Source organism: Callospermophilus lateralis, chromosome 6 (assembly GCF_048772815.1).
Source record: "Callospermophilus lateralis isolate mCalLat2 chromosome 6, mCalLat2.hap1, whole genome shotgun sequence".
Classification (NCBI taxonomy): domain Eukaryota; kingdom Metazoa; phylum Chordata; class Mammalia; order Rodentia; family Sciuridae; genus Callospermophilus; species Callospermophilus lateralis.
The window spans coordinates 120,662,844-120,671,620 of record NC_135310.1 but is presented as its reverse complement, the minus strand read 5'-3'; positions in this window follow the sequence as shown (position 1 = coordinate 120,671,620).

Here is an 8,777-nt window from a genome sequence, read left to right as displayed (position 1 = left end):
CTTGTCATTTTTATATTACCAGTCTGAGATTTTTTTGTTTTAGTAGTACAAACAGACTAAGAGAATAGTTTGATAAAAATTAAACTAAAAAAAAAACTCATAATAAAAATTAAACTATTTACAAAAAATTAAACTATTCATAAAAAAATTAAATTATTCATCTAGAATACAATGTCCATCTACTCACCAATAAAGAGAATCAATATTGTACTTCACATAACTTACATCTAGACCTGCACACCTCAAATCTGACAGTAATGAGAATTATTAATGGAGCAAAATGTTCCTCAGTGATCATTTGCAACTGTTGTCATGCCGCATGACTCATTACCTCAAGACACAAAAAGTAGCAAGAAAAGTGGACATGCAGCAGTAATTAAGAAGTGAGAAGCTATCAGACAAACTGAGAGGCAATATCTAACAAGTTAATGAATTTGCATCTTCTCTTACCCAAACTCCTCCACTGGTTAAATCCTCCCTACGCTCCAAAGCAGAGTCTTGGAATCCGGCAGAGGCACAACCTCAAACTTGAGGAGAATTGCAGTAGTTACCTTTTGCTCCCAGGATACAGCACAAGAGATTGCAGAAGCAGTTCCCTGGGGCCTGAATGGTGTTAATTACAAGAGCAGATGTTTAGGGTTTCAGGTTGTGCTGTGCCAGCACTGAGGGCAGATCCCAAGTGACAGAGGCACCCAATGTCACTTAATAAGTATTGTGTGCGATAATTTATTTGTGATGGTGAAGTCCCCTAAAATATGGGGGCCCTGCCTTGATCCAGATCTGAGGAGGATGCTATGCTGCCTGTAGGGAAGGGTCATGATTCCTGTTTTAAATATACCAAGTTCGTGGTACCTTTGAGATTCTAATTAGGGTATGCCAGCTAGGCAGTTAGATGCACAAGCCTGGAGATCAGAGGAAAGGCATAAATGTGAGAGTAATCAGTTGATAGGGACTTAAGCCATGAGACAGGTATGATCCCCTGGAGGGAGAGTATAACTTGAGAAGAGAAGGGTCCAGGACCCGTCACCCTACATGAACTCCACTATGAGCAGATAGAGTACAATGAGCCAACAGAGGAGTGAAAGAGCAGCCAGAGGGCTAGGAAGAAACCCAGAGAGGTGCCAAGTTTTGGAGGCCAAAGGAAGACAGTGTTGCAAGAAAACTTTGGTGGCCAGGTGCAGTGGTACATGCCTGCAATCCCAGTGACTCATGAGGCTGAGGCAGGATGATCACAAGTTGGAGGCCAGCCTCAGCAATTTAGTGGGAACCTCATCAACTTAATGAGGCCCTGCCTTAAAATTAAAAATAAAAAGGACTGGGATTTTCATGGGAATTGCATTGAATCTACATGGTGCTTTGGGTAGTATGGCCATTTTTACAATATTAATTCTGCCTATCCAAGAACATGGGAAGTCCTTCCATCTTCTAAGGACTTCTTCAATTTATTTCTTTTGTATTCTATAGTTTTCATTATGGAGGTACTTCACCTCTTTTGTTAGATTTATTCCCCTGGTTTTTGTTTGTTTGTTTTGTTTTGAGGGTATCGTAAGTGGGATAGTTTTCCTATTCCTAATTTCCTTTTCAGCAGATTCAACCTTGGAGTATAGCAACACGATTGATTTATGAGTGTTGCTCTTGTATCCTGCTGCTTTGCTGAATTTGTTTATAAGCTCTAGAAGACTTCTGGTGGAGTTTTTCGGGTCTATCTAAATATAGGATCATGTCGTCAGCAGTGATCATTTGAGCTCTTGTTTTCCTATTTGTATCCTTTTAATTTCCTTCTATTGCCCAATTGCTCTGGTTGGAGTGTCAAGGACTATGTTGACTAGGAGTGATGACAGTGGGTATCCTTGTCTTGTTCCTGTTTTTAGAGGAAATGTTTTCAGTTTTTCTCCATTCAGAATGATGTGGGCTTTGGGTTTGTCTTATAGAGCCTTTATAATGTTGAGATAAGTTCCTTCCATTCCTCGTTTTTCTAGTGTTTTAAACATACAGAAAGATCAGTAGAGGGAAGGAATCAGAGGAAGGGAGGAGGGGAGAGAAAAGGGAAGTCCTGGGGACTGAATGAGGACAAATTGCATTCCATGCTTTTATAGTTATGTCAAAATGAATGCTATTGTCATTTATAACCAAAAAGAACCAATTTAAGAAACAGAATTACATTTTAGCAAATTAAAAAAAAAAAAACTGGGGCTATAGCTCAGTGGTAAAGCACTCCTGGGCTCAACCCTCAGTACAAGAAAGAAAAAAGGAGGGCTGGGGCTGGGGCTCAGTGGTGGAGCACTCGCCTAGCATGTGTGAGGCACTGGGTTCGATCCTCAGCACCACATAAAGATAAATAAATAAAGGCATTGTGTTCATCTACAACTAAAAAATATTTTTAAAAAATAAAGAAAGAAGGAGAGGGAGGGAGGAAAGAGACAGAGACAGAGAGAAAGAAGAAGAAAAGGGTTGATAACGCTGAATATTAGTGAAAGTTCAAGAGGAAAACTAAAAAAAAAATAGATTGAGGGGCATAAAGGTCATTGCAAAAACATTTGAGTGACATGGCAGAGGTGAACAACTTCCTGAAAGGTTGGAGCAGTGAGGGGGACAGAAAGAGAATTTTGCTCAATTTTTATTATGGAAAATTTCAAACGTGCAGAAAAATTGAAAAAAAAATAATAAATATAATAAAATTCTCATTTGTATATATCCACCACTTTACTTAGATATAACAATTGTTGTTTGTGCATACATATAAAAATATTTATACATTTATATGTAGTTCTTGAACCATGTAAAAACTTAGGAAAGCATGATGCTTTACACATGAAGACTTCAGCATGCATCTCCTACAAATGAGAACATTTTTCCCTCCATAACCACAGTACCATGATCTCAGCTAAGAAAATAACAACTTGTCCCGAATACCATCTGATATAGAGAACACACTCAAATTTTCCTTAGTTAACCTCAAAATATCTTACATGTGTATCTTTCAAAACAAGATCCAAAGTGAGAGATGGCATCTGGTAGTGAAGTGATGGGGAGAGCAGGGGGATTCACGTAGTAGTCAAAGAAAAATGAATTGGGTCTTCTTTTATTTTTCTTCCTTTTTCCTTCTTTTCTTTTTTGACCTTGGTATTTGGTCTTGATCTTGTTTTATTTTGAGAAGGGGCAGATGAAGATCCAGGAGGAATAAAAGAGGTAAGTGGCGGGGATGTGGCACAGAGGCTGGCTGGGAGCAGAGGAGGGCGTTTCCTCGGTTCCAGTCATTTGCAAAGTGAGGTCCTCAGAGCAGCAACTTCAAATATTACCTGGAAACTAGTTAAAATTTTGTGACTGCAGCCCTGACCTACTGAATCTGGCTCACCACACGCTGGAGAGCTATTGCTCCACTCTCACATGACAGGGAGGGTATGGACACAGACGTGGAGGGGTGTGGATTGAGTGACAGGTGTTGAAGTGTGCACCTCTGATAGCTCCAGTTTCCCCTGTGACGTAAGAGACCATTCGCCAAGATTGAGGTGAGAGAAAAAAGAGCATCACAGAACCAAGGATTGGGAAGGTTGAAGGTAGCCACTGTCCAGAGGGATGTGGTTGGTTCACTATACAATGCTGAGAGTCTTGGTAGGGTTGGTGACCGTAAATGAGGAGTGGCGATCACTCCCTGGTTGTATGATTTCCCCCCAGTGCTTTTGAGCTATCAGTAAAATCCTGAAGAAAGCAGATCACCAGGTCAAGCAGGGTTGAGGTTTGGCCAGCTCAGCGCAAAGGATCGAAGAGGAGCAAGTAAGTGAGTTCAGGATGTCATCAAGAGAGCTGTTGAAAAGAGGTCATGGAGTGGAGGGATTGGATATGGAGGGACTGAGGAGTTGGAGGGGGGAAGCATCGATGACTGACCCTGGAGATCCCAGGAGGCATGACTGTGTGGGAGCAGACAATGATGGATGGGAGGACAGGGGATGAGGGCTGAGAGGTGGCTGCTTCAATGGTTCCTGAGATCTCCTTCCGGTGACAAGGGCAGGAGTGTGATAACAAAGACGGGTGGCTGAGTGGCAGTGGAGCAGGTCCTCAGGGATAAAGTCACCAAGTTGTTGAGAGGTCAGGTGGGGAAAGTGATGAAGTTGCCCAGCGGGAGGACCGAGGGGAAGACAGACAGTTGGCTGGGGGTCAGCATTCCCTGAGTGGCCTGGCAGGTGGCAGATGGCAGCAGGGAGTAGGGGAGAGGGCAGTTCAGCACAATGGCTATGCCTTGGAGGCAGAGGGTTCTATTAAGCTGGAATTGGCGGTTGGGGGAGGAGTGGTCTGGAGGCAGCAATCAGGGGTAGGAAAGCACCCTCGCCTGGAAGAAAATAAACAGCTCTCATTTCAGAAGCTTGCGGAGGAGGTAGTGCCCCCCAGGGAGAGTTAAATTTCAGTTAAAGCCAGGCGTGGGGAGAATGCTCCAAGGAGAAATTAAGGGTATTAGGGGGTTGCAGTTCATTAGAGGATGCGGGGAAGGTCAGGGAGGGAAGTGGAGGAGGAGGTCGCAGACAGAGGGTACAGAGCGTGAAGGGACAACCGTGCCAGCGAGTTGGCAGACGAGGAGGTTTGCACTTTCACTATTAAATGATAGAAACTGTGATGGGAAGTGGCCTGGATCTCATCCAGTTCATGCCTTGAAGTCTATAAAAAAAAAAAAAAAAATGGTGGCTCAGGACGTGGCCTCTTAAGCAAACTTGCCCATATTCAATCCCAGTCTTGGCACCCACTCGCTGTCTATACCTCGGGCGAGGTCTCTGGGCTTCCATTTCTCCTTCTGTAAATGGGGATGACAATAGTATCCCCTCCCCACGGGGCTTCTGTGACAACTCAAGACATAATGTGTTGAATTTTAAAATAGAGCCTGGGCAGCTGCCTCAGACACACTTGGTGGGCACTGCCAGGCAGAGCAGCCTAGTCACTCACCTGGAACCTGACCCTCATTAGGTAGGAAATATGAGCAGCAGCAATTTGGCTGGGAAGAGTTTGATGGACAGTTGCCACATATGCAAGTATTACATTTAAGTGCTGCATAATGAGGTTTCAGTCAATAATGGACCATGTAGACCACGGTCCCAAAAAGAGTGTAATGGAGCTGAAAAATTCCTATTGCCCAGAGTTGATGGAGCCTTCATAACATTGTAGCACAACGATTTTGTCATGTGCCTGTAGAGATGCTGGTTTAACAAAGCTACTGCTCTGCCAGGCAACAGAAAAGTATAGCTTATGCCACTATGTACAGTACATAATATTTGATAATGATAACAGATGAATGTAACTGGTTTATGTATTTACTATAGTCTTTATTATTATTTTAGGGTATACTCCTTCTATGTTTTAAAAAAGAGGTTTACCATAACACAGTATGTATGTATCACCAAAAACAGCCTCATACAGTTCATGTTCTCTCTCTCTCTCTCTCTCTCTCTCTCTCTCTCTCTATATATATATATATATATATATATATATATATGTGTGTGTGTGTGTGTGTGTGTGTGTGTGTGTGTGTGTGTCTACTTTTTTTTCCTTGGTATTGAGGATTAAAGCCAGGGGCATTGTACCACTGGGAATGAGGTTCAGTGGTTGAATGCCACTGGGCTCAATTCCTGGTACCAAAAAAAAAAAAAAAAATTGACTAACAATGCATTTCTCCAAATGTATCCTATTGTTAAGTAACACATGTCTGTATATGGAGACACTAAGGGTGATGACATTCATGAGCTCAGTGGAAAAATGGATTTTTCAGGCAGCAACCTGCTGATACCCCCTATAACTGGGATCTGGACAATAGGGCTTGGTTTCCCCCAAGGTCACTGAAGGTTGCAAAGTTAAGGGTTTTCGAATGGTGGGACATCTGGCTCTCCTGCAAATGTACAAGATATCAAAGCCAGGAATGCAGAGGAACTCCCTCAAAGAAAACCCCCGAACCTACCAATCCCCAAAAGAAGGGAGAAAAATCAGAATGGAATCAGAATGGTTTCAGGTAGAAGAACATAGAAATACAAAAGTATATATGTCTGGGTCCAGACATTACAGTGAATAAATTTGTACTGCATACTTCCAAATGTTGCATTACTATGAGAAATCTTCAGAAGAATTTTAGGTCAAGCTATTCAAAGATAATCAAAGAAATCTTAAAGGAGGTGGAATTTGCTGTTATTTGAAGAGGGATCCTGCACGTCTGGGCATTAAAGCTTTTGGATGAAGATGAAATTAGAGGCTATGAATTATAAGTCAAGGGGGCAAAGTTTCAACCAAAGGGGGAACATAATACCTAAAAATAGAAGTGCAAAGATCAGAAGAAGCTGTCTTGGCAGCAAAGGCAGCTGGGCTGGAGACCTGAGAGGAGAGCTGGGCCATCTGGAAAGCTCCATGAGTAAGTTGTTTCACCCCATGGACCTGAAGAGTGGTCCGTGACCAAGAGCAGAGCAGACCTTTGTGTGGAGTGCTCAAAGCGGGGACAAATTAGGAGGTTCTTCTTCTGTGAGAGTCATGCAGACCGTTTGGACTCTGTTTCCCTAAGGAATTCAGAGAAGGCTGATTCTTCTATTCAAATCCTCCATGGAAGGCGATTTCATCTCATCTCTGGATGAGACCCTGTGGCTTGACGGAGATGAATCAAGACAACTCAGGTAAAAAAATGGACAGTGACACTTCCAGGAAAAGTTACTAGAAATAAAAGAAAGAAACTCAGCTATCAGAGAAGACCTCAAACCAGTTACTTAAAACTTGGAGAGACCCAGAAATCCAGAGTTTTCTTGAAGAATGGGAAATGTGAACTTTAAGAACTATTTTTTAAATTATCTACAGACCCTCTTATTGCTTGCCCTGGGGCAACCTCCCTTCACCCAGCCTTTGGCAGACTGCAGCCTGTGTGGCCTAGGCAAGCAAAGAGTCTGGCTCCCCTTCTGGACTGGGGATGGGGATGGGACACCCCCCCCCATGTGAGCCAGGATTATTTTTCACATAGTAACACAGTTTTGTACAAGAGATGTGTTTCCTAAGTCATTGGTGAGTGAATGAGTAATTGAATTGAGTAATGGTAGAAACAAGAAAATATGGGCAGAAATTACACAAGCAGACATTTAGTTTAAATGCAAAGAAAACCTTCCCAATCACCATGGTTGTAAAATCATACGAAATAGGAAACTTTACCATCTCCTTAGAACTCTCAGGGCTCTTAGCTTTATATGCCTTGGATATGCTTTATGGCAGTCTGGTGAAGTCTGTAGAATCTCAGGAAAGTTTACAGCTGCACAAAGTGAAATACAGAAGATTGCAGAGGAAAGTAATTGTATCGAAGTAGTTATCAAAATGAAAAAACAAACATGAGAGGACAAGATGTAGTGGTGGTTCTAACCGTTACTGTTTACTACAAAATAATGACCAATGTGCATGACATTTTGAAATCTCTGCAATAACTGGAAAATTACATAAAGTCTGTGAATTCTATTGGCAATGATCACAGTTCCTGCAAATACTTGCATAGATCTGTGGCTTACATTTATCACTGAGGGAGGATTACAGGCATGAGCCACTGTGCCTGGCCTTGACTTACCCAATCTTGAGGGCTGTGGAAATAGAATGTAATTTTTCCCATCCTCGTACATGGACCTTTTGGGACCCTGGGATAAGAGCCCTGCACCAGAGCCAGTGATGTCTCAGACTGGAAAGGAAGCCAGGTCAGGAGAATGGGTTACTCCCTGCCCATGAGCCTCTGACAGTAGGAGGTGCTCGCCAGCTTTACAGTCAGAGACAATCTCCTAGCAGTCTCTTTTCCATCCTAAACCTTTCTCAGGGCTCAGGGAGTAAGCATTATCCACATATCTGTTGTGCTTCCATTTGAACCCCTATAGAAGACCCTTTCATAATCCAAAGTCCCCAAGGATGTGACATTTGGAGAAAAGATTTGGTACGGAGGCTGAGACAGGAAAATCACAAGTTCAAAGTTAGCCTTAGCAACTCAGCAAGACTTTGTCTGTAAATAAAATTTTAAAAAGGGTCTGAGGATGTGCTCAGTGCTTAAGTGCTCCTGGGTTCAACCCCCAGTACCAAAAAAAGAAAAAGGAAAGGAAAGAAAAAGAAAAAGATCTGGTACTCAGTCACACAGTGACAATGTTCTCCAATTGTTTGAATCAGTGAGCCACAGCCCTCAAGATTGGGTAAGCCAAGGCCAGGCACAGTGGCTCATGCCTGTAATCCTACCAGCTTGGGAGGCTGAGGTAGGAGGATCATGAGTTCAAAGCCAGTCTCAGCAACTCAGGGAGACCCTGTCTCTAAATAAAATACAAAATTGGGCCAGGGATGTGGCTCAGTGGTTGAGCGCCCCTGAGTCCAATCCCTGGTACCCCCGCCACAAAGTAAAAGAAATAAAACATAAAAAGGGCTAGTGATATGGCTAAGTGGTTAAGCAACCCTAGATTCAATCCCTAGTACAAAAAAAAAAAAAAAGACTGGGTAAGTCAGGGATAGAAAATGAATTGGCCTTTGGATTCAGCTCTATCATCATCTCTAAGGTAAATGTTTGTTCAGATTGTTTTCTGGCTCACAGGGACAATGACACATAATGCTTTTCTAAGGTGAGAGTGTCCTAAAGGCAGAGGACTTAGGGTGACTTCAGTTGGACACACAGCACTTGTCAGGAAAGCCACCAGTAAGTGACACTGGTCCAGGAAAGCCTTTCATATCACATGGGAACAGAGAGTTAACATTTCCTGAGGATTTACTCTGTGGAAGAGCTTGTACATTTTGTATCTTATATTCATCATAAA